We start from the raw sequence: 27,414 nt of genomic DNA on the forward strand, positions 1-27,414 counted from the left end.
CACTCGCACCTCCAAAGTGTGTGTGCCATGTCGGCTGTCTCGTGCCCGCACCACGGACAGCCGGGTGACGGGTGGAGCGACGGACACAGCCTGTTCAGATGCCGGGGATATTCGAATGTGTCAATTTGCAGACGTCTCAGGTCAGACGCCTGAGACCTCTCTAGCTGCTTGTGGGGTGGCGTTTTCCTGTAGTGACTGAAGATCTCGTGGTACGTGACCATGATGTCCTTGCAGTCCTGTAAGGCTTCGGGGTCTGTTATCATCGTTGCAGAAGAACGTCCTGCAACCTTGGGTGCCTCGCCATCGACGATGTCTCGCACAGCGGTGGCCCTTTCGTCCGCGTCGCGGCGGGTTAGCAGTCTCGCGACGCGGTGGGCGCGCTTGTTGTGGTTCGACGGGGCGTGTAACCGAAACATATCCCCTAGGATGGCTGGGGCCCATACTGCGCCGCTATTGGCCGGAAATGGTCACGTGACCTACACGCACTTCCGGGATTTTTTTTTGTTTTTGTTTTACGCCAACATGGCGGCGTTCCGTAAGCGAAGCCGCGCCCGCCGTAGAGATGACGCCAATATGTTTGGGCTTTTGGGACGGCGGCGTTTATGTCCGCTGTCGGCGGGCGTGGAAGACGCGGCACTTGTACGCCTTCGGATGTTAGCTGTTTTAAGGTAAGTAGTTGTCTTACCTGTGGTATTTACGCTGCGTGCGGTCTTCTGTTCCGCGCGTAATCTACATGTGTTTCAAAGTTGCAGTCTTTTGTGACGGGGTGCTGCTTCTTGCTATACCGCACGTTCACCCAAGAGTCCTTTGTCATCTTTTTCTTATGACGCGATGCACCGCCTTCCAGCTTTCGCGCTGTATAGTACCACTGCTTATGAAACGCATAGCAGCGGTTGGAGCCTTGGCGTTCTCTAGATACAAGTATACTCATTTAGGAAGGACACTGAAATGCGCATAGCGGGTGCCCCCCCCCCTCCCTTTTCTTTAACACAGACTAGTGGGATGCTGTCAACATTTAGCAGTAAAAAATACACGGTGAAGATAAATCGTCTTTCGAAAATAGTAACTTAGCCTGTCCGATTATCCCTTCGCCAATCCGTAAAATTTCAAAGCCTTTGATCACTCTCATTAAAAGTAGGGAGCGCAGTTCTCCTTCTCATAGACTGATGGTTAAACTAACGTCCAAAAAAGTTTTGTGCTGTTTTGAAAAATTGAAATAAGAAGCAGTAAACGGTACATGCCAGCTTCAATGCATATCTCTGTCATGTTGAATCAGACATGCAGTGCAAGTAGTAGTGTCCACTGTTGCCCATGCAACATGAATATTGAGAAAAAAAAAGTGTATTATTGTGAAACAAAAGCTGGTTATTGAATTCAAAAACATAATTGGACAGTACAGACACGCATGATATTTGCAGACACAGTTATTAGAAATATTGTACACATTCCTTTTATTACTGTCACTGAACATATTACACATGAGTGCTGCTGATACAGATATGAGAAATGAACTGCAAAAATGTTTTGCATGAAAAAAAGAACTTCGAGGAAGCATAGTGAAATGACAGACAGTATGAAAAGACAAAGACAAAAGGAGACAGACATGTGCACTCATAAAAAAAAAAAGAAACGCTCTATATTTCATGCACTTCTGAAAATGAAATAATTTGCGAGTCAGTGCACACGTCTGTCTCCTTCTGTCTGTGCCATTTCGCGCCGTTTATCATTTCGCTGTGCTTCAAAACCAACTAGCCCACAAACAAGCATTAACTGCAGGAAGCTTTCCTAGACTGTGACATGTTTTGAAAGAAATGACTGTGAGAGAAGAGTACTTCACAGTGCATGTTATCCAAGACATAATGTCATGACCACATTGAAAGGACACTTCCGGGACCCTATTTAAAATACTATGTTAGACGACAAGGCTGAAGATCTTTTACTTGAAGCAGGATTAGAACACCACAATACATGAAGCGGTGTTAAATTTTGGAACAAACTGTGCGTTCTAATACCTTGAAGAGATGCCATAAAATTGCACCAGAACACCATTCACAGAAAGACATGTGCTCTTACCCTTTTCTTAAATAGTGTGTTCCCACGTCCGGTTGATGCAAATGCATGGTCCACCCGATGTAGCTTTCTTTATGGTCTGTCTGCAGCTTAGAGTTAGTCTTAATCGTTCTAGTAATTTTCTGCGTGGTATCATGTTGTTCAGCAAGCATCAACTCCCCCAAGAAAATGTTTTTGAACATCAGTCTTGCCTTGGAGGTAGCACTAGGCATACAATACAGCTTGGTAAGCACAGATTTGAACCTGAAAATCTGATTTATTTATTGATTTATTTGTTTGTTTGTTTTAGTTATCTCGTACGTACTGTCGGTCTTGGGCAGGAGTGAATATAAAACGATGCAAGAATAAATGAAACAACATGAGAATACATAAGAGAAATTGTCGTGTACGGAACCTTACTGCTGCATGTGACAGCACTCGGCACTGCACACGACAAAGTAAATGTTAAATGGCATAGCTAGTCTATCAAAAGCAAGCAAAGAATACTATTACACACCTAGTTGATCAGAAACAAGAAAAAGAGATATGAGAGGAGAAATCACTGCAAGCAGTACGAGATTGTATCTGAAAAAATCACATACACAGCATCTTAGTGTCGTCGCGTATGACAAGTAAGGAGTAAAAAAACACAGCTACTTAAAACAAACAAAAAAGAATTACCGCATATCAAAGGTGTATGACAAGTGTAAGGAAGGCCGCGAAAACTATTAACGGGAACAATCGAATGCACTCAAGAAAAACCAACTAATTCGGCATTGAGACACCTCGGCAGGCAGATCCTTTGAAATATAGGTACTACTGCGAATGAACATGTTTTGTGCCGATATTCGCTGACCTTCATTGGATGAAAGGCCCACGTTTGCCACTTCTGTACTGTTGGAAAGCACTGTTTCTTATCTGCTCCTAGTTCTGTTGATCTATTCCTACTATCTATGTCAACCATTATAACTCTGGATTTCAGTAGGCTAGGGACTAAAATTTCAAAAGATTAGGCAGGATCTGCAGTATAATATAATTCTTTTTATTGCTTGTCATTAAAAATGAAATTACCAACAGGGACATGCCCAGCACGAGGTTCTTTCAAATGGCGTGGTCTAATGTGTACTTAGGGATGTGATCAATTGTAACCAATTTTCCGCAGCTTCTGGAGCAACTAAAACCTCACTTTCGAGCAGGAAAGCAGCCTTTCGGAGCAGTTGCCAGTCACGCATTTTCTAACACACATTTTGTCGCTAAACACGAGTAGTTTACCATGTTTAACAAAATAAATGTATGCACACATGCATGTATACTTGTCTATGATGTCCCAAAAGGTGAAATTAACCCACAGCATCTCGACTTTCTGCTGACAGCCCTAGATTTCTATATATCCGTGACATCAGGCTGCCCGACATTTCCTTGTGATACACATCTCATTTGCTAATCAGTAAGGCTTTCCCTGATGCTTCAAGATGCATAAGTTTTCCACTCATATACTGTTTACTATCAGAAAGAACCAGCCTTGTGATGACGCCTGTGCTTTCAATGCAGCCTAGGCATTCGAGTTAAGTGGAGAAGTACATGCTGTCGCATTTTATGGCCAGACTCGTTAGGCTTTTGGTTCTTTTGCAGTTAATGAATAATTGGTATATTGTAAATTCAAACAATGAGTAACATGAAATTTGCTAGAATGAAAGGTTTCGCATTTTATTTAAACAGGTTTTCTTAACTTGCACTTTTGCAGAAAAGTATTTGTATTGTATTTCACCGTGCTATCCCAGCAAAATCCCGCCGCCCACTGCAGTGGGCTGACATTGTTTATAAATTCTGTCCATTGTATGATATTAAAACTTCAGTGACCTGCATAAATTCGTTAGAAGTCAGAAGAAATAGCAATCAAAATCAAATTTTTTCTAAAATTACCGAACTCGAACACCATGTTTTAATCACATGTGCATACTTCTTACTGTAGTTAATACAGTCAGTCCTCACATAAAAGACTGGAGTCACACAAAAACTTGTAAGTCTGTGCTTGTTTGTCTCACTTCCTTCTTAGTCTCCTGCCCCAACAGTCAATTCAACCAAGATGAACGCTCACCAACTAGCCCAAATTTCTACACCGCTTACTCATGATACATAGCAACTTCAGCTTCCACCTCCCCCTTCCCAGTGTTGCGGTCTGGGTCAGTACAACAAACTCTCATACAACCTTCCAGGTTGCATGAGATGGCGGCAAGCACTGTGTTCATGTCTTTGCTGCTCAAGGTCGTCACAATGGGCAAAGTTGTAGCACAAATGACGGTTAGGTATGAACATTGTTGCTGCAATTTACTTGCTCATCACCATTAACTCAATTTAATACATATGCAGACCCTCGTTGGTGTTCGCCCAGCCGTACGTACTTTGCTAACAGCCGCCCTACTGCTCGTTCACCGTCACCCCAACCACGCCGCTATTCCATGCTGACCAACTAAGTATCATCTCGGACGGAAAACGAGATCATGCAGCTCCTAGAGGTAGTGCTGCATCATTTTAGACTGATCCCAATCCTCTGTTGACACTCCCTACGAACAAGAACCTAATAGAAGTGCATGTTGTCAGTATTTCTTTCACGGCATTAGTCGATACTGGAGCTCAGGTGTCCATAATGAGTGCTCTCTCTGTCGCCGACTCAAAAAAGTACTCATGTCTGCTATAACTAAAGCCGCACACGTCACCAATGGTGGAACTGTTGCCGTCACTGGGATGTGTACAGGTTGAATAAGCATTGCCGGCCACCATGATCCCGTCTATTTACAGTGCTCAACAATTGCTCTCACGACCTAATAATTTTGCTTTTGTGTAAAAATGTTTGAAGAGGAAGACCTTAGAAAGTTTTTGGTACTGGGAAAGCATAGAACGACCCTGCAGTCTGCTGTATGCAGTTTTTTTTAATTGCCTTTGTCTTGCTCCTGTTTTTACTTTCAGCAGAGAGCCAGAAGACTGCACTGGAAACTCCATTCAACACCATATTGCAGAACATACAGTGATGTGACCCCAAGGCCCCCCGAGTATTTTCTGACATTGTTCCCACTATTGCAATAAATGATGAGATCACACACACTCTACTAGAATAAATGCAGTTGTCGTGCGCTTACAGCAAATAAACTTCTTCAAAGTCTAATTTGTTTTGTGACTCATTTATGTTGCTTCCCCAACACCCACCATTATTCACAGCCAGGATACTAACTACCAGATGGACTGGTCCCACCCATGAAAATGTCATAGCTATTTAGCAACCACAGGAGATATACTTTTGTAATTAGAGCACAGGGTTTACGAAAGGACACAGTACATGGGTCTGCAATTGAAAATACACTATCTGACCTTGGAGTCACTGAAAAGTAAGTAGTGTCTGTGGCCCAATCTAAAATGAGACATGGGACAACTTAGTTACAAGATTCCTTGAGTAAATTCATTCTGTATGTGAATCTAGCAGTACAAATACAAATGAGGCTTATGAGAGCTTTGTTCCTTTATTAAAATATGCTTAGTATAATGCTTTACGTTTCACATGGTAAGGGCTCCCAAGAAAGGTAGAAAGTCGTGGATTCCTTGTAATTCTCTGCAAATGTTTCATAAGAGATGCTTCCATATGTCATGAGAAAAAAGGACTTTAACAGTATTTTGGCAATGAACTAATGCAGATATAACAAAGTGCTTGAATCGAACTGAAGATGCGCAGATTAGAACCTCTACCACAAGGTAGTGCTCTAGTTGAAAGACGTGACGTGCAAACATAGACACACGAGAGAAGACATTGCAATCTCCGCCTAACAAGTGAAAAGGCACACAGTGGCCGAAAAGAAAGTACCTAGACACGAAACTTATCTGCGCATGCCCAGGCAAGATGTGATACCTATCAGTCCGCACACGTGGTGGTACACGTGAGAGATAACCGTTCAGGCATTTAATTTCTTTATGCACGTTAACTGACGGCTGGCTCACGCGTGCACTACCATTATTATTTACACGCCATGCCTGAACTATCAGACGTGTTGCTTCATTCCTGTGCCTGTAGAAAACTGAGCATTCATCGAATTTTGTCGTGCATTTACACTCTCGACAATGTCAAGATAAATGCATGCATCATTAACTTGTATAAAGCAGAAATAAAAATCCTGAACAGTTATCGATAGGTATCACCTCTTGCCTGGGCCTGCGCAGGCAAGTTTTTATGTTTACTTTCTTTTCCGCCACTATGTGTCCTTTCAGTTGTTAGTCGGCGTTTGTGGTGTCTTGATATCTCTCTCGTGCCCGTGTTTGCACGCCCTGTCTTTTAACATGAATGCGAACTAGCTCAGCTCTCTCTTATTGTAGTGCTCATGCCGATTTGTCTCTTCCTGAATGAATGTCATCCAATTCATTATAAGTAACATAAAAGCATCAAATCTGGAAGCATTCTTAATCTGTATTTCCATTATAAAGCGCCTTGTTATCCATAATAAAAAACACAAGGGCCTTTTAGGAAGCGTAACATGAGTAATGCATATTTCAAACCAGGACCGTACGCAGGAATTTTTTTCGAAGGGTGTTCGTGTGTAGAACAGCTAACTGCGGCAACTGGTGGTCGCTGTGAAGGCATGGAACTATTTTAGTGTCACACGAAAAGTTAAAGCACGAAAAAATTTTGGGGGGTGTCAGAACCCCCTCAACTTCTCCTTAGTTACGGCCCTGTTTCAAACCCCCGTTCATATATATGTCTAATAAATACACTAGTGCCAAATAATGCCAAATGTCTTATAATTTATTCAATTAAGAGCTTACTTGACCTGTTAACCATCCTTGTCCATTTCATTCAAAATTTGTCACGCTTTTTCCCAGAAAAAGTACTATAGCGTCCATATAACTTGTAACCTACTTTGAAAACACACACCTATTTTGTAACAAGAGTCGGTATTTTAGAATAACAGAGAGCTGAGCTAGTTGGTACGTTTTCATTCTAAAAAGACAGGGCGTGCAAACACGGACACAAGAAAGGAGTCAGGACACCACAAAGCACAAACGGCATTTGTGGTGTCCTGACTTCTTTCTTGTGTCTGTGTTTGCACGCTCTGTCTTTTTAGAATGAAGAGTCGGTAATAGTTCATTGAAGCACTTTCACAGATACTTTTGCTTGCATCAAGAACCTGCTATATATTATACTTTTGCTAATAAAACAGCAAATTGTTAACGAAGTATTGAGCCTTAGCAAACAATGTATTGTACTAGCAGTCTACTTACTGATGTGATAAGCAAGCCTGATAAAAAACTAGACACAATATACAATTGAATGGAAAGTCGCAGTCAGTGTAAAATGATAATATACAGAAAAATAGCAGCATGGTTTACAAGTTGAAGAGGTTCCAGCTGGCATTTGGTTTCTCGTTAAGAAATATATGTGCTGTTGGGCAGGTAATGATGTATACATCAGAATAAACAGTGCACTGTTCTGTTAGACAAGCGGAAAGGGAAAACAAACACTTTTTAAGGATGGGATGGGATTTTGCTTGCGATTTTAATGTCATTAGTGAACCTTGAACATCACATTAATAAAGAGTCTGTGCTCCAATTTCACGACATATGTCGTTATTTCTGTACTTCATATTCAAGTGGTATGTGCATCCATTTACTGGAGTAATTACTGGAGAGCAGGGGGTGGGGGGTAGTTCTAGGGGTGCTGTATATTTTGTATTTGCATATTTCTTACAGTAAACATGTTCCTACTATAATGTACCACGTTGAGAGTTTGCAAAATATAGGTATATATTCTCCAAGTACATCATTTCTTGAATCGACTTCTGCTTTCTTCTGTTCGTGCTCTTTTTTTTTCTGATGATGTCGTCAAGTTTGTTAACCGTCCTTCATTTCAATGTATGTCCTGTTTTGGTTTCGATATTTGGGCCCTGATGGGCAATCAATTGGCATTACTACTTGGTTCTGCATGTCCAATTCACTGTGATGGATGCATTGCATGCTGACATGTACATAACAATGTCCCATTACATGTTGAAGTAGTAGTTCAATGCAGCAGAGCACCCATTAAAATTACATTAGTTCACATAAAAGAGTATGCTTTGCTCCCTGCCTTTTTCAAAATGAGGTACTACACTTACCAGAAGCTTGGAAGTTTATCATTTAGAAAACGCAATTCCCGAAGCATGTTTTTTTTTTTACATTTGCGTGCGCTAAATTTTAATTTTAACGGCATCGAGCTGTGTTGTGAAGAATGAACAAATATCCACAAAGTGCCTCCTGTCTTTTCTTTCTCTTTTTTTTTTCACCGTAGCTGAATAAGAATGCACTCATACGCCAGCAAAATTAAGTTATAGGGTTTCTTGCGTCGTGTCAATTGTTATTGTTATTATTATTAGGTTTTAATATATAGAGAGAACACGAAGGCACAGAGGAAACAGAGAGGGTACAGGCTGACAACTACCACCTAAAGGGGCACAATGCCTGCCTGCTCCTTGAACGGGCAGGGGGAACAGAGGAAATGAAGATAGGGGGGAAAGAAAGAGGAGAAAAAAACAAATAACACAGACGTAAACACAAATTAGCACGTGCTCGCTGCATAACGAATGCGGGACACTAAAAATTGTGCTTAGTGTCTCACATGACCCACATGACGGACTGTCTACACGTTCTTGACGGAATAATATCCCACGCACTCATACAGAGCTCTGTCACGACGAGGCAATCCACGACCACGAATACGGGGAGGGAACAATCCGCTTGCTACACGCTGGTCAGGGTGCTGCTTCAGAAGATGTCAGCGGATGAACAGACGAGCGTTGTCAAACAGGCATGAAATTTCTCGGCAGTCACATTCGTTGTGGGCACAACTTGAAGCTAGGTGATCGGCGTCTTCATTGTCATCAATACCCACATGCGTAGGTATCCAGTAGGTCCAGTAGCACATGAGGGACAACCCCACGAGAAATAGCACACGATCGCGTTATAAAGCACGCCAAAGGGGCCGACGCCGTGTACACGCTCCCGGTTTAATGTTGATTACCACTTCATCCATCGTAAAACGATCGGCGCGTATGGGCGCTTGTCAGCAAAAGGCTCAAACATTTCAACGTCATCTCTACGGCGGGCACGGCTTCAGCGCAAAACAAACCGCGAACGTGGGCGCCGCCATGTTGATTGAAAACAAACAAAAAAAAATACCGGAAGCGCACGTAGGTCACGTGATCATCTCCAGCCAATAGCGGCGCAGTATGGACCCCAGCCATCCTAGGGGATATGTTTCGGATACACGCTTCGACGGGAGGTCGGGTCTTTGTTCGTTGCCAAGCTCTCCCACATGCGCAGGGAACCACTTGAGAGATTTGGTGGTGATCCGCGACTCTGGCGTTCAGCATGTGCGCCGCCTCGACGGAGACCCATCCCTTGGTAGTTTCGCACCACCGTCTTGGCGTCACTCACGACAAGTGTGTCTTCGTTGCCACTATGGAGTATTGCTAGGGCTATGGCCATTTCTTCTGCCGCCTCGGATGATGGCAGCCTCGCCGGTCCCGTGGCGGTGGTCGACACGAGCGCATAATGAGGAGATGATGTATTTCCTGTGATCTCGTGTGTGTGTGTGTGTGTGTGTGTGTGTGTGTGTGTGTGTGTGTTTACTGATTGGGCTTGTACATGGACGAAGGAAAAGGACTAGGAGGGAGCGTCACATGGCATTACAGGTCACTTTTCCCGCTTGATGAGGCATATATGACTTTGGCCTTAATACGAATAACTTTACATGAAGGACACCGGTTCAATGTACTAGATACACATTTTTATGGCGTAACGCAGACGTCCATACTGACGAGGCATATAAGACTTTCGCCTTAATACGAATAATATTATATGAAGTACACCGATTCAATGCAGTAGATACACATTTTTATGACGTAACGCAGACGTCCATACTGCGGCGTCAACTCGCCATGTCTCAAAAGCGGCATAATCCAAGGATTAACACGGCCGCTGGTGTGGCGCACAGAAATCACAATGTGGCACAAGGCCGATCAGCGCTGTGGTGGTATGCTTCTTCCTCGACGTCATGATTGTGCGCTGGATTTTCACTGTGTTCGCCGACAAAACAAACCTAAGCATTCAATGCTATATTGGTCGAGCAGCGTGCAAGCGCAATGCACTTTCAGGGGCGAGAGGGGGGGGGGGGAGAAAATTGTCCCTGACATAGCGGCGGAACATGTTTATGCATGGCCTGACATTTTGTACAAACTATTCCTACCCGCCCCCCCGCTCTTACCTTCGTCATTGTGTCCTGACCCTTGCGGGAATAAATTTTCGTGACTGCGGCTCGTTAGCTGACGTGGAGGTGGAGTTAGCAAATAAGCGCCCCATACATTTGCTGTTTGGTCAGTCCACGAAAATGTAAAGTTATACGCTAAAAGGTCGTTGTTCGCTCTTCGTTAATTCGGAAAATCGGATAATTCGGACGTGTTCTCTGGTCGTGGCAAGCTTATGCATTGTTTAATGGTATCAAACTCTTGTTAATTCGGTCATATTTGCCCGCAACCCGGTTAATTCGGACGATCCTCGGAGCGTACCAAGCAATCCGAGGTTCGACTCGGAGTTCGACTCACAGGAGGAAAAACGGCATTCGCCAACAACTCAAACAGCTGCGGTCCTTCATAAAGGCGTGGTCGCCGTCCACGATCTAGCCATAATCACGTTGTTGGTGACAAAGACTTCGACGGCTGCGGCCCACTTGCTTTGTCTTCGATTTTGCTCGGCGCACGCGAACTGCGTGGGTGATATATCTATGATCGCGTCCATAGCGCCAACGGCGACTGCGGGTCAAAGCTGCGACAAGCAGTAGTTTCGTTTTCGCCGCGTCGCTTCAGAACTGTGTAGTAGCCATTCATTATTGTGCATTAGCGAGCCAGGTTTATTCAGCAGCGGATGCTGTGCCGAGCAGTTTCGTTTCGACAGTGGGCGCAGGCCGCGCACGCGCCTTCGGAACTGCGTGGTCGCTATGATTGTGTCTTAATTTAGCGACCGCACTTTCGTTCACAGCAGATGCGGCACTCAGTAGCCTCGTTTTGACTTCGGGCAATGCACGCGCAATGTCACGAAACTCGAACATAGTGGAAGCTGTTGAAGGTGAAGGGATTCAGCCGCAGTGCGCATGCTGGTATAAAATTCGGTTGCGACATTACGATGAACGAACGATCATTTGTCGATCATTTTTCCGGCGCAGAAGTTATCTTCACGTGCGCGTGGTGGCGGTGACGGTACGTAATAAGGGAGGGGGGCAGATCACGTTTAGCGTTAAGACACGGCTGTCTTGAGCCGCGGTCACATTGTGAACGGAGTTGCGAATGAACAAATTTGCGGCATTTGCATTGCTTTTATGCCAGATATGTACCATGAATTTAAGTGGTCATCAAGAAAATGCGTATGCATTGATGTAATAGACACTTGTTTATTGTTTCCTTGATACTTTCGATAATTCGGCATTCGGTTAATTCGAACAAATTTTCCGCGGTCCCGACATCCCATATGACATCCCCTGAGCAATGTATGGGTTGGGGAGCCTTCGTCAGGGAGTTGCATCTGCCTTTAGCCCCTTCATCCCAGATAATGTCTGTCTCAATAAAGTTCAAATAAAAAAATAATACATATACATAGCACATTTCTCTTGAACCAGTGTTAACATCCGCGGTTTGTTTCTGAGACTATCCATTACAAACTTACAAATCTGCACGTTCGGATATAACGAGAATATATGAGAGATGATCATCTTAGATGCGAATGCATACAAAACTTTTGTCCAGTGTGACAGAGAGATGTGAATGAGACCCGGCGAGGTTGAGTAGGTGTGAGTAAAGTCCCTAGATTTTTCCCTGTTCTAGGGACTTTAGGTGTGAGTGGTAATGATCGAAGATGGGAGCTATTGGACGTGTAAACGCGAGTATCTGTGAACGGGAGTGTACTTCAATATGGACATCAGGGGCCGCATGTGAGTGTGAGTAGAGCGGAAAGCTTGGCATGTTCATTCATGAGTAGACTCATTTCAAAGGCGTGAGTGTGAGTATGAGTGAGTGACGAGGGATATGAGAAGGATGAGTATGAAGGCAACATACGAGTGTAATAGGTGTGAGTACGAATGTGAGTGAGTACCCATGGGAGTGAGTAGACATGAGTGAACGTGAGTACAAATGGCTGTGAGTAGGTGCGAGTATGAACGTGAGCACCGGTGTGAGTAGGTGTGGGTCAGTACTTACCAGTGTGAATGGGTCAGTGAGTACCGATGGGTATGACTATGAGCAGGTATGAGTATAAACGTGGAGCGAGTGCCCATAAGTGTGAGTACCCTTGAGTGTGAACGTGAGTACTTATGAGCGTAAGTGGGCGTGAGTATGAACGTGAGTGAGTGCCTATGAGTGTGAGATGGCGTGAGTGTGAACGTGAGTGAGTACGAGTAGATGTAAGAGCGTGAGTAAGTGCTATGAGTGTGTGTACGTGTGAGTGTGAACGTGAGTGAGTAGGTATGATAGTCAGTGCACGTGATTATGAACGTGATGATAGTCAGTGCACGTGAGAGGCGTTACTGAAAGTGAGTGAACACTTATGAGTGTGAGCGGGCGTGAGTATGAACACGAGTGAGTTCCAATGGTCGTGACGTGTGAGCATGAACGTGAGTGAGTGCCTATGAGTGTGAGGAAGCGTGAGTATGAACTTCAGTGGGTGTGAGTATGGGCGTGAGTATGCCCATCAGTGGGTGTTGGTGGGCGTATGAACGTGAGTGAGCGCCCATGAGTAGGAGTAGGCGTGAGTATGAACGTGATTGAGTACGTATGACTGTGAGTATGAACGTGAGTGAGTGCCTGTAAGTGTGAATATGAACTTGAGTGAGTGTCTATGAGTGTAAGTAAGCGCGAGTATGAACGTGAGCGAGTGCCTATGAGTGTGAGTAGGCGGGAGTATGAACGTGAGTGAGTGCCTGTAAGTGTGAGTATGAATGTAAGTGCCTATGAGTGTGAGTAGGCGTGAGTATGAACGTGAGTGAGTGCCTATGAGTGTGAGTAGGCGTGAGTATGAACGTGAGTGAGTGCCCCAGCCAACCATCTCACATCCAGTGGACATTACATAAATATCAACCATGAGATATTTAATCTTCAGAGGATGTCCACAAAAGTTAATTTAATATTTATAAAATATTCAGAGGATGTCCATTTTGAACAGAGTGGACATCCATATGATGTCCACAGCAGGTCCACACACAATATTGATATGGTATCAGCAATATTAGTACAATATTTAGAGGACGTCCATTTTCACAAGAGTGAACATCCATAGATTATCCACAGCAGTTCCACAGATAACATTGATATATCAAATGGCATTTATTTTTAGGTGCATGGACCCATGCAATTGCACCATATGCTACAAAATAAGACTTTTATTCGATGTGATTGCTTTCCGAGGCAAAAATTTCCAGCAAGTGAAACCACTTGAAGTGGTCCCACTCGCCCCGTTCCCCCCACCCCCGTGGAATAATTTCCAGTTAGAACCTTGTTTCCAACTGGAAATCCCTCGACGAATGTTTATACCGAGTACAATTCAGACTGGCCAGATCTCGCACAGATGTTAGCTGGCTGCTATTGCATGTCACGTGGTTCCTACTTTATCAATCACAGGACCTGCTGGTCCAGTGAACAGTGCACAGCAAAATTAGTATGATGGTTAAACTTAACAGCATTTATTGAATGCTTCCAGCAACATATCTTGGGATGTAGAATGTGTTTGCACATGTTCCTGTACGCCACCTGAAAGAAATATTTATGCGTAGTAAGTTAAAAGTAAAACAATAAACACATATCAAACACATTTCTAGCAAAAGCCATAATGGGCCCCTTAGCCCGTTTTGCAAAGGACATGCACAGTTTAAGGTGTGCCTTCAGCCCACTTGGTTGGCTAGATGAACCATGAAACGGTTATCAATGTACATTTTAAGCTACTTTTAATAGACTTAAAATAAGTTAACTTGTACGTATTTACTGTTGTTTGTTGCATGGGCAGATGTGCACCATTAGACATGACCGTATTGCACAGCATTGGGGGGGTGCTTACACAAACCATGCAACACTTAATTTATCAAGGCAAGGCAGAGAAAAATAACATTTGCTCACGTAGATGACTGGCCATTACATCGGTATCATAAAGGTTGACAATGCAAGCAATGAAACAAAAAATATAAACATGGGTAGAAGATAACGGTCTTTTGGAGCAATTTCAGAGCGTACTCCAAATCGGCAGGCGTTTAGAGGATAACCTATTTGTTCTTATGCAGAGTAGAGAAATATCTATTAGAATATGAAACAGATTAATAAACGTGGCTTTTCTAGACATCTCTGGGGTGCATCAAAACGTTAATTAGGAAATCTTAAGGACTATATTGAAAGAAGCTGGCATACGTAATGACTGTATAAGCTTCTGAGGAAGATACACCGAGAAATCATAGTCTGCATGGAATGAGAAAGTATAAGTAGCAAAGAGAACATTGATATAAGCAAAAGGCTGAGGCAGGAATGTCTGCTGTCTCAGCTGTTATTCATGTTATACATGGTGAGGATGGAAAAAAGTGAGAATGAAACAACACTGGTTTCCATATGCCACAATAACAGGTGAGTGTGACTCGAGAGCAGCAGCTTCCAGGTTTATGTTATAAGGATATTGTCTTATTCGCGGATAACCGCGATGATATACAGCTCATTGTAACTTGTAAAACAGCACATGAAATTAAGACACATGCGGAAGGGAAGGTGAAGGTGTAGAACTAGGATTTAGTGTAACAAAATGTAGATTGATAATGGACGATACCAATAATCAGGTCGCATCAGTACAGGTCCAGGAAATACCGACAGTAAGAGAATACAAGTACCTCGGTGTATTATTGAGCGTGACACAGAAAGCATCACGAAAATCCACCACCATAAATGGAAAGAGGAATGCTGCAATAATGAAGCACAGAACGTTACGGGGATACAATAGGTATGAGGTACTTTGAGGTTCGTGGAAAGGTGTAATGGTTCAGGGACTTACATTTGGGAACTCAGTAGTGTGTATGAAGTCAGAGGTGCACTCAGGACTTGATATGCATCAAAGGACTGTGGGACACCTCGAGTTGGGCACTCACGGGAAGATGAAAAATGAGGCTGTAAAGGGCAATATGGGATGGGCAAGGATTAAAGTGACAGCAGCGAAGGGTGAAATGAGGTTCAAAGAGAGGCTAAGGAAAATGGGCAAAGAACGTGCTCCAGTATTTGTATACGATGAGTGTTGACTCACAGTGGAGAAATAACAAGGAGACTCACCAGCCGGCAGTGTAAGCGATATGACAACATAAGACATAAGGTGAAAAGTCATAGAGGCAAAAAAGATTTATTGGATAGTAGCGACGGAAAACAAGAAATATTTTGAGTACCTAGCGAAAGGGCAAGACGAAATGAGGGGGGAAGCATTTTACGATAATTTAAGGGGAAGTGCTTTACTATTTGAAGTGAAGTCGGGTTGCCTTAGAACGCATAGTTATAAAGCGAGATTCAGTAAAGAAGAAAAGTGTACATGCTGTAGAGAAGCTATAGGAAACAACGCAGCATGTTTTAATTGAATGTAAATATATTCATCTGGGTTTATGTTTGGGCACTCACCTACATGAAGTCTTGGGTTTCAGAAACAACCATAGAAAGGTAAACAGATCTACGATAGAAGTAAATAATATACGTTTACAGGATTGATGAAGCAAAAGTAGGGAGAAATGACAAAAATAAATAGTGGTGAAACTAAGGTCACTTTGCCGTAGGGTACAGAAAGTTGTGCTGCGAATTCATGGACTTTTATTTAACTGAACTAGACAAGGCAATAGGCCAAATTAAAAATAACAAAGAAGTTCTTTGTTTCGCTTGGGCGCACAGGTCGCCACCCCTTTATAATGGGACGCTCATAGAATCCATCATCATCCAATCATTTATTCATCCGTGTACTTGGAATGTTCAACAGAAACGCATGACGGCTGGTGCTTTTTTGAGTCATCAGTGAATGCTGGGTTTTCGCCTGATAGTCAAACGTTGTCACAGTGCGGAAGCAGGTCTTTTCCTTTCATATATACCTTAGCTAATAGTATATCAGTGTCCTCCGCGCTCAACGGTCGTGTAAGAAAGCGCCAGGCGCCATGCCGGCTGCCTACCGCATTCAAATCGCTGAGCGCTGTACTTCGCGCATACATAGACATCGCATACAGGACTATACAATACGATACCATGCTTAATAAAGCCCACGAACATTCGGGATAAACGTTCACTTATACTTGAAATGTATTAATGCAACACTTACCTCCTTATGGAAGAATTATAGCTGAGGAAATCGGTGTAGTTCGACCAGCGCTGATGAATCCAAGATACCGCCAGCACAGCCGCAAAAACCGCTCAAACGTGCTGGTCATTACGTGTAACACTTTCCACAGATAAATCTGACCAAGAATACCAACTATTTCATGGTAATGTTAGACGGGTCCCTCTACAAAACTCGCTGCAATAACGGATAGGATGGATGGATGGATGTATACGGCTGTGCCCTTTAGATCGGGCGGCGGCTCACGCCACCTAGCCATAAAGTTAAGTACTATCACTATGTGTTGAAGGATTGTAATTCACTCGTGCCTTGATTGTAGCCACCAATCGGTTAGCCTCCTCCTGGTTATTTCTACTCGTTTAAAGTCTATTTTGCCTTCACTGTCCCTAAACCCCAATGCTTTGAAATATTCCGCGCCATTATCTTGGACTGTAGGGTGAAGCCCTTTACAGAACATTATCAAATGTTCAGCTGTTTCCTCCTCCTCTCCACACGCACTACATAACGTGTCTGTGCCTTCGTATTTGGCTCGGTACGTCTTGGTCCGCAATACTCCCGTCCTGGCCTCAAACAGCAGAGAACTACCCCGAGAATTATCGTAGATCTTTTCTTTTGCAATTTCCTGCTTGAAAGTTCGGTAGGTCTCCAGTGATGATTTCGTAAGCATCCCCATTTTCCACATGTCCCTCTCTGTTTCCTTCACCTTCTTCTTAACCGATGTTTCCTTTTGGCTTGGTATTCTGCTGTTGTCTAAATACTTGCTTGACAATTTTCGAGTTCGCTTCCTCCATTTAGTATCAACATTCTTCATGTACAAGTAGCTGAAAACTTTCCTAGCCCAACGCTCCTCTCCCATTTTTCTCAATCGCTCCTCAAATTCTATCTTGCTGCTAGCCTCCCTGCCCTCGAACGATGTCCATCCCATGTCACCCTGTACCCCCTGATTTGGGGTATTCCCGTGTGCTCCCAAAGCAAGCCTACCTATGCCACGTTGTTTAATTTCCAATCTTGCTTGAACCTCTGATCTCATGCACAAGACCGCATTGCCGAACGTCAAACCTGGGACCATTACCCCTTTCCAAATCCCTCTCACAACGTCATACCTATTGTAGTTCCACAGTGCCCTATTTTTCATTACAGCTGCATTCCTGTTGCCCTTAGTCATTACGTATCTTTCGTGCTCCCTTAGGTACTCATCCCCGTTGTTTATCCATACGCCCAGATATTTGTATTTATCCACTATCTCCAGCGTGACTTCCTGTATCTTATGCTCACTGCCTTCATTATCATTAAGAATCATGATTGCCGATTTTTCCCTACTGAACTTCAAATTTAACCTATCTCCTTCATTACCGCAGATGTCTATCAATCCCTGCAGATCTTCCTTGTTGTCGGCCATTAATACTATATCATCTGCATACATCAATGCCGGTAATGACTGTTCAACGTGTTTTCCTTGCTTGGCAAAAGAGAGGCTGAAGCCGAGTCCACTCCCCTCTAATTTAGCTTCTAATCCTTGTAGATACAGCATAAATAACAGAGGTGACAAGGGACACCCCTGTCGAAGCCCGCGTTGTATCTCTATAGGTTCGGATACCTGTTGTTCCCATTTTATAACTACCCTGTTACTTTTATAGATGTCCTTTAAAAGATTAGTTATTCCATCTTCCACATCAAGTGTGTCCAGTATTCTCCACAAGTCTTCCTGAATCACACTATCGTAAGCTCCCTTGATATCTAGAAATGCCAGCCACAGGGCCTGTGTTCTTTTTTTTGTCTGCTATTTCAATACACTGCGTCAATGAGAACAGATTATCCTCCAACCTCCTTCGTTTACGGAACCCATTTTGTAGTTCCCCCAGCACCCCCTCATTCTCCACCCATGTCTGTAGTCTTTCCTTTACGATCTGCATCACCAGCCTGTAAACTACTGATGTCACTGTTATAGGACGGTAGTTGTTTATATCAGCCTTGTCCCCCTTTCCTTTATAGATCATGCTCATCCGGCTTAGTTTCCACCCATGGGGGGCTTCACCATCCATTATTGCTTTGCTCGTTGCTTCTCTTAATGTTTGCTTAGAGTTTGGACCTAATTTCTTTATTAGCATAATTGGGATGCCGTCAGGGCCTGTTGATGTGCTATTAGGAACCCTCTTCTCTGCCCTTTCCCACTCTCGTTGTCCCAGTGGAGCCACTGCGCTAATTGGTCTATCCTCATCCGTTAGGGTGCATGCATCGCTTCCTTGTTTAAATTTTTCTGTCATCATTGTTCTTATAAATTCCATTGCCTCATCCCCTTCTAGCCTAACCCCTTGAACTGTAGTTATAAACCTCTGTTCCATGCTTGTCTTATTACTCAGAGAATTGAGATGGTTCCAAAACTTTGCAGCTGCCTTTCTATCCTTTTTGTTTACTTCCGCCATCCATTGGGCCCCCTTTCTTCTAATCTTTTCATTGATCAGATTGGAAGCTTCCCTTCTGCAGCTCAAAAAGTTGCCCCATTTTCTTTCGACATCAGCTTCCGGTTCACCCCTCTGTTTAGCATGCCTGTGTTCTCTGGAGGCTTCCTGACGTCTTACTATGGCTCTCTTAACTTCCTCATCCCACCAGCTCTTGGGTTTGTGTCTCCTTTTCCCGGTTGATTTGGCTCGTACCTTAGCAAGCTCCAACTCAAACAGTCTAGTTAGATTTGTGTACGTCCACACTGTTTTAGTATCCTCGGTGATTACTTTCTCAATCTCTTTAGTTGCTATTTCTATTTGCCTTTCTGAATAAATATTACCCTGTGGTTGCTCATATTGCCTCCTTCCTATTTTCATTTCTCTTCCAAAACTCAGCTTGATACGTTTGTGATCACTACCCAAGCTTCTGGAACCATATTCATCTATGTTCATCACCCTTAGCCTATCATACATCCTATGTGACATCAGTGCGTAATCTATCGTCGACTGCAGCCTTCCCACCTCCCATGTTATCTGCCCTTCGCACTTCTTGGTACTGTTGCAAATGATTAAATCATGCCTTTCACACATATCCAGCAGCATTCTGCCGGTTGGGTCAGTATATCCATCCATATCTTCTATGTGCGCATTCATATCTCCTAATATAATTATCTCGCACTCTTCTCCTAGTTCATCAATGTCCTTTTCTATGCACTGCACCATTTCTTGGTTTTCCTCTCTGGCTTTTGCTCCTGTCCACAAGTATACAAAACCCAGGAGTGTCATCTGCCCTGCCACTTTCCCTTTTAGCCATAAATGTTCCCTGCACTCCTGCTTGACCCTTTGCCAGTCTGTACTTTTATGAATAAATGCCCCGATACCACCCCCCTTTCTGCTGCCTTCTGTTCTATTGCAATATTCCCATGCGTAGTCCGGATTGCTAGGTGGTTGTTCCATGTCCCTAAGATGTGTTTCTACAAACCCAAATACCATCAGCTTCTCCTCCCTTAGTTGTTCTTCTATCTCTCCCCACTTCAACCTATTCCTGCCACCCTGCATGTTAATATAACCTACATCTGAATTTGCTCGGCCCTGCCTACGTCGATTTCTTCTCCCTCGGACTCTACGTGTCTTGGATATTGGTGCCACTTTGAAATCGTATCTGTCTACACTGGTGGCCTCAGGGCACTGGGTCCCCCTAAAAAAGCTGTGGCTTGGCGACCCATCCTATTACCTACCCTCCTGCCCGTGGCACCACTGTAATGAATGCCATCTTGTGCAAAAGGGCGGAGGCCGGGTTCGTACACGTCTTTGTTTACCTCCATTACGCTGTAGCTGAGCTGCCGGCTCATAGCTCTGATGACACAGTTAGCCTCTATCACCCTCCTTTCCATACCGCCAGATTGCCCCCAGACTTCTGGGATGGTGCATATTGTCACATGCACACCCTCAGAAGCTTCTCGAAGCTTACGCACCCCATCCTCTAACTGTCTCTGAAGGTTCTGGCTCTTTCCCTTCAGGACATCGTTGAGACCAGCATGGATGATGACGAGGTTTTCACCCTCCATGCTGTCCCCTACCACTTCCTGTGCTTTGGCCAGTGCATCCGTCATGCACTTTCCTGACTGGGCCTCCACTTTTACCCTCCTGTCTGCTTTCACTGTCGTAAGGACTCCCTGCTTGACTCTGGCTACATTGGAGTCCCCCACCACTAGGACCCTTCTACGGTCCAGTCGTTCGCTTCCGGCTTGCGATTGCTGTGATCCTGTTCTCCCCCCGCTGATCCCCTGTTCGCTGAGTGTCCCCGACTCGCGATAACGAGCCCGCTGCCGGTGCTCCTTGCTTTGCCCCGCCGGAAGCCTGTCGCGCCACATCGCTGTAGCTTTTTCTCCTGCTGTCGCCTGTTCCTACATGTGCCACTGCAGCCCCTATGTCCCCTTTCTTGCCTGTTTCTGCCTGGAATTCCGTGATTCCCTTGCCTTTCGCCTCCCACTGCTCGGGACCGGAGTCAAGCGCCATAAGCACCTTTACTCGCTCTTCGAGCTCGGCCCGCCTTTCCCGTTCCTTCCTTAGATCGGCCTCCATTTGTTCTACTAGGCTGGCGGTAGCCTCCCCACGCTCACGTGCCTCTCCGAGCTGCGCTTGGAGCTCAATTCTCTTTACTCGCTCCACCTTCAGCTCCCCCTTTAGCTCCTCAATGCAAGATTCCATGCGCTGCACGGCCGCCTTCACTTTCTCGCACAGCTTGCACACGAAGCTCGCCTCCTCAGCGTCGGCTAGACTTGTGAAGGCCGTCTCATCTAGGTAGCACCAGCGCGTGCATTCCCCGCACTGCACGAGGTCACTGGCGCCCGTGGTTTTTTCAGTCCGCTTAACCATCGCCCGCCCGACCATCGAACAGAACACACAAAGTTCAGTCTAACACCGTTAATATAATTAAACAGGCGCACCCAAACACCCTACTACGGGTTTAAAACTGCCGCCTACCCCGTTCACCACGTGGTCAACGTTACCGCATCGTTGCCCGTGGCGCACGGTACTCGCGTGTTACCAAAGATGCACTAAACCGCAAAATAATAGTTCTTACATCGGTTATCTCTACAACCCCAACAACACAACGAGCAATATAGAGAACAAATAAAATGAAAAAAAGAAAAAAATAGAAGAAAAAAAAAACATCTCTTTGTACGCTGCTCCTGCACTCAGGTGGAAGGCAGAGACACAAGAAGAAAGCGCCACGACGAGTCGCCATGTGTTGTACGAAACTGTGGTGCCTTAATAAGTTCTACTGTATATTAGAGCGCTGTTAGTAACACTTTCAGCTCTAAATAAAAAAGCACAACATTATTTATTTAGCAATAATATTATGAAATAGGTTTTTATTTAGCATTGGCGCATGAAAACATAAAAACAAAGATACGGGACTAGGGCTACCCCTACTCATCTGCAAACAGACGGGGCAGACATGGCGGCATTATGAGGAAAGCAGTCGGAGCTAGCAGAGTTCACTGCTGTTAGATCGTGGAAAATAATGGCGAATGTTTAAAAAAGGCTCCTTTTTGCAGGGAAGTGACTATGTTTTAAACACGAGTTATTCGCACAACGGTTCAGTATGAGCAGGCACCTCGTTGGAAGTCTGTAACAGTAATATTCGTAACGCTGTGTCGGTCTGGCGCACGTCTACCCCAACGGTAAAATAAAAGTGCATACGTTATTTTACCAGTGAGACCACTTGCCGTCCAAGTGGTGCTGTTTCAATGGGCGCTTGAAAGCAAGTGGTACCACTTCAGTCACTTAAAAGCAAGTGGTACCACTTTGAAAACCACGTGGCAGCAAGTGGGACCACTTTGGACCGCTTGAAATCCCACTTCAAATTTTCGCATGGGTTTATTTGTACGTAATATAGCAAAAGCCTTGGGGGGCGTACATCTCAGTCTTCATGGTGGTGTTGTGCACTGGTAGCCCGCAAATATAAAAATTCATGCATATATACACATGTGTATTAACACCATTGATGACACAGCTAACATAAATACGGGTAAAATAGATGCTCAACGAGTAGTGTATGAAGGAAAGCATGTTCGCTGGGTTAATCTGGAATTTGAAAAATTGCCTCAACAGCATCACAGAGGCCATAACAGCAGTTCCAATAATGAGTGTCACCACCATGGTGTACCCCATCTAAACGTTAGAACAAAGCAAGTGAACTTTTTATATACGCTAAATATCTCGGGCTTCCTGATGCTGAGCTCTCTTGTGCATGTTAGTGAAACAATGTTCACGAATATTTTATGAACATCCACTTTTTGATATTTAAATAGGGATGTTCACCCAATATCCATTGAATATCCACAGATAACATAGGATATTCAGACCATATGTGGACATCCTCTGAATATTGATGGTTGGCTGTGAGTATGAATGTGAGTGAGTGCCTATGAGTGTGAGTAGGCGTGAGTATGAACGTGAGTGCCTATGAGTGTGAGTAGGCGTGAGTATGAACGTGAATGAGTGTGAATGAGTGTGAGTAGGCGTGAGTATGAACGTGAGTGAGTGCCTATGAGTGTGAGTAGGCGTGAGTATGAACGTGAGTGAGTGTCTATGAGTGTGAGTAGGTGTGAGTATGAACGTGAGTGAATGCCTATGAGTGTGAGTAGGTTTGAGTATGAAGGTGAGTGAATGCTTATGAGTGTGAGTAGGTTGAGTATGAACGTGAGTGAGTGCCTACGAGTGTGAGTGGGCGTGATTATGAACGCGAGTGAGTGCCTATATGTGTGAGTAGGCGTGAGTATGAACGTCAGTGAGTGCCTATGAGTGTGAGTAGCCGAGAGTATGAACGTGAGTGAGTGCCTATGAGTGTGAGTAGGCGTGAATATGAACGTGAGTGAGGTCGAAGGCTGAAAAAATTGGGGTGAGTGAGTGTGAGTGAGTATTCTCTTACAGTGCCGACCTATGAAGATAGATACATTAGATGCAAGTCAGGTGTTGTGTACTGTTTACCGTTGTCATGCGGGCGTGTTTATATTGGCCAAACTGGACGATGTGTAAATATCAGATTGAAAGAGCACTTGTCATCGTTAAGGGCTGCAGGCGGTTTGCACCTGCCTTCACACTGCAGAGAATGTGGTTGCGAACCGGTGGCGGGAAAAACAGATGGTTTGTTCCGCCATAAGAATCAGAACACGAGGGAGATTATGGAGGCCTTGTTCATTGCCAGGGAAGGTGAAAGGTGCATAAGTCATCCGTCGGTTGCCCTCAGCGAAAAGGAAGTGCAGTTTCTTAATCGAAAATTTGTCTTCACTGGCGCCGGATTAGATGGCGTCACACATTTGTTTGTAAGTGCGTCTTGTTTTTGTATGTTTTTTGAAGCACGTAGGCGTTCCACGTGCCCTGAGTAATTTGGTTATCACCGGGATGACTCTGATGCACACGCACACGTGCACGGTTGATAGCCGGTTGACCTCTGGATGTATTTATTCGTGCCCTTCCTTCCAATAAACCTTAGTTGAGAGTCAGCGCTCGTGTCGTCGCATTCTTGGTCTCTGCCCTCGTCGTTTTTGCGCTGTAAGCTGATCGAAAATGAACTATAACCAACTAGCCCAGATTTCCCTTCTTGTTGGAGCCTACGACTTCAAGAATTCGACATAACCGTCATTTACAAGTCCGGAAGAAAACACTCCAACGCTGACTGCCTGTCCCGTGCCCCCGTCGACCCACCACCGCAGGGGAGCGACTAAAAAGCCACCAAAACATGCCCGCGTTGCCAGACCACTTTTTGGTGTTGTCCCTAGGAAATTCCAAGCGAGATGTACCTAGCCTAGTCCCGTGGCTGTGCGTGTGAGACGTTGATCATGCGATTTAACCATGGAAATGCAGGTGGCTTGATTTAATGGACGCACGAATAAGGTGCATACTTGCTGCTTTCTTTGAGAAGGGCCACTTTTTGACTAAGGGGCACGCAGTTCGCAAGAAAGGGGAATTGAATCAGCTTTGTTTTAGCTCAATGAGATCACTGCGCAGGCATAGCCGCACAGTGCATTAGGTTTCATTTTTGTGTTAACCTTGCTAGCGTATCAAGCGCATGAGTTTACGAAGCTGGTCCTTTTTGGACGACGAAGTTTGAGACATGATCGGAACTTGTCTCGTGGTTCCAGAAAAGCCAGCTTTTCCCAAAAGGTGCCTTAGAAAAACGTTTAGCTCCAATATTCCGCGATAGTCACCGAATAATCAATATTATTGCTTGTTTTAAACAAATGCTTGTGGCGATCGAGCCACCACGCGAACGAGCGTCATGCCGAAGCCGGCCTCCTTAGGGCACAGTATGTGTGTACTAGGCGCAGCGATGCAGATTGCTTATTTTCTCGTCAGATCAGTCTAACAACCTGGCGATACTCTTTCCGGCAACTAATTGCAGCCACAGGTAGCAAGCTTCACAGCGTGGCATTTAGTTTTCGTCGCATTACACCCCTGTGGAGCGGTAAAACTTACAAAGCAATTCATTGTGCAGCGCAAAGAAATCTGTGCTGCGCACGCCACCCATATTTTGACTCGTACCCTGCTTGTTTACGCCATGCTTGCACTGCCCCTTGGATTCAATGCACTATATATTTACATTATATATACGTGCTACAAGGTGACAGATTCACTATAGTCAGCTTTATGGCATTGCAGATGTGTTATGCCACAAAGCATGTACTGTGCATCGGTGATTCGTTGTGCAGCGAAGCCCACCAGCAGGGAAATCGTACCTGCCACATACGTTACCTGATGCTTTGTCTTCTTTAATTACAACAAAAGGCGCCCACGCAGTCTCCAGTCACCGTACGAGCACCCAAACGTCTAATAAATGCGCCAGTGCGTAGCAAAGGTTTCTTCAATTCTTCTACCCGCCAGGCAAACGAATTAGCAGCAAACCTCTACATTAGAGAACAGACCAAACCACTTCTTGGAATAGCTTGGAATAGTGTCATGGAGAAACTTAATTATGCCAACAGAAATTATTACAAGATACCAATGAATCACGTGTCCTGAATTCAGCGTGATCGCATAGCGTCAACTTGCTGCAAAATTGCGACGAGGCGCCGCTACGGATGTCTACTTCAAACGCCAGCTGCTACATTTCAGGTCAAATAATAAATGCGCAGATGATGGATTTATTAGCGCTGCTGATAGTCTTAAGAATCTGTATAAATTCAAGCGAACACACGCAAGGTAACATAAAGCAGGGCATACACAGACATTTTAACGCAACGCACACTCTCGAGTGCCTCAAGTTTCACCTCACTTGACGACCGTCCGACCCATCGGATTCGAAGGGGATCGCGAAATAATTCGATATATCCATTATTACAAATGGAAAATACGCCTGTAAGCTTTCATGTTAACACGTCTCGGACAGTCTCATGAGATGACTGATTCCTTTAAGTTGCTTCGAAGCTGTAAATGTTTTATCAACCACTTTGCGGCAGCGAACCCTTCTCGGCCACGAAGGGCTAGAGCTTCACAGCGTGACGTTTAGTTTTCTTCGCATAACGCCACTGTGCAGCGGTGAAGCTTAACAAGGCAAATCCCTCATTCTGGAGCGCACTGAATTATACCAGGCGCTTACATCGGAACACCACTGATACTTTGAAGAGTGAACTTGTTGGCTAGTTGGTTCAACATAACTTAAGGGAGCAGCGCGAAAGACAGGTACAGAAAAGGCACACACACACACGTAGCGCAGTATGTGTGGTTGTATGTGTGCCTTTTCTGTCCCTGTCTTTCGCGCTTCATCCAAACTGACAGCAGAGTCGATGTCTTAGCAATCTCAGTCACTTCTAAGCGAACACTCGCGAGGTAACACAACAAAGCATGACACAGATACACAAAATCTTTAAAGAAGACACGCCATCAAGTGCCTCTAACTTCAAGTTTCAACTCGGCCTCTCGTTGCTCTCGTCTGCTCTCGCCAACTTGACTAGGGAATTTCTGGGTACACCACGGCGCTAGTTTTGCTCGGCGGCACAAGGTAGCCAACATAAAACATGCTTACACCGCTAACATTGGGCGATGTTTAGGTGGCTTTTTAGTCTCGTGCCCACCGCAGGACGACCAGGAGGATGACTACTTCTTGGAAACCATAAGTGCCGACGACTTCGCCGAACGACAGCGAGCGGACCCAGAACTCAGGGGCCTTGTGGAATACCTCCAGGGCAGGACCACCGTTGTTCCGAAGGTATTCACGCGAGTACTGACGTCATTTTTCTTGCGCAACAGTGCTCTCCTTAAGAACAACTTCTCGCCGTTTCGAGCCGATTCCCTTCTCGTAGTACCCTCTACATTGCGGCCAGAGGTCCTCCAGGCTCTGCACGACGACCCGATGTCTGGACACCTGGGTGTTTCTCGCACGCTAGCAAGAATACAGGAGAAGTACTACTGGCCGCGCCTTTCCGCCGATGTCACTCGTTACGTAAAGACCTGCCGGGACTGTCAGCGACGCAAGACACCACCCACTAGGCCAACCGGACTTCTGCAGCCTATCGAGCCACCTCGACGGCCGTTCCAGCAAATCGGGATGGACTTACTGGGACCGTTCCCGACGTCCAATACCGGAAACAAATGGGTCGTCGTAGCTACCGACTACCTCACCCGCTACGCCGAGACAAGGGCCCTGCCCAGAGGCAGTGCCGCCGAGGTAGCGAAGTTCTTCGTTGAGAACATCGTCCTGCGTCATGGCGCCCCAGAGGTCCTCATCGCCGACAGAGGTACGGCGTTTACTGCTGACCTAACTCAGGCAATACTGAGATACAGCCAAACAAGCCACCGCCGGACCACAGCGTACCACCCACAGACAAATGGCCTCACCGAGCGGCTAAACAAGACCATCGCCGACATGTTGGCCATGTATGTCGACGTCGAACACAAGACGTGGGATACCATCCTTCCGTATGTGACCTTCGCATACAACACGGCCATCCAAGAAACGACGCAGATGACGCCGTACAAGTTGGTCTACGGAAGGAGCCCGGCGACAACACTCAACGCCATGCTA

At 45.0% G+C, this 27,414-nt stretch overlaps 2 long non-coding RNA genes across 2 annotated transcripts in view; one reads left to right on the forward strand and one right to left on the reverse strand.

Moving 5' to 3' along the window:
• The first annotated feature begins 649 nt into the window (after positions 1–649).
• Positions 650–27,414, forward strand: part of LOC125758489 (uncharacterized) — a 210,298-nt gene continuing 183,533 nt past the window's right edge. The window contains exon 1 of the long non-coding RNA XR_007416124.1: positions 650–668. This is a non-coding gene — a long non-coding RNA (uncharacterized LOC125758489). The remainder of the gene's footprint in view (positions 669–27,414) is intronic.
• Positions 13,773–16,622, reverse strand: LOC119393047 (uncharacterized). The gene is made up of 3 exons (XR_005183826.2): positions 16,423–16,622; positions 15,741–15,789; positions 13,773–13,856 (listed from the first exon to the last, which is right to left on the reverse strand). It is a non-coding gene; the product is annotated as an uncharacterized LOC119393047 (long non-coding RNA).

The sequence above is a fragment of the Rhipicephalus sanguineus genome, chromosome 5 (genome assembly GCF_013339695.2).
Source record: "Rhipicephalus sanguineus isolate Rsan-2018 chromosome 5, BIME_Rsan_1.4, whole genome shotgun sequence".
Classification (NCBI taxonomy): domain Eukaryota; kingdom Metazoa; phylum Arthropoda; class Arachnida; order Ixodida; family Ixodidae; genus Rhipicephalus; species Rhipicephalus sanguineus.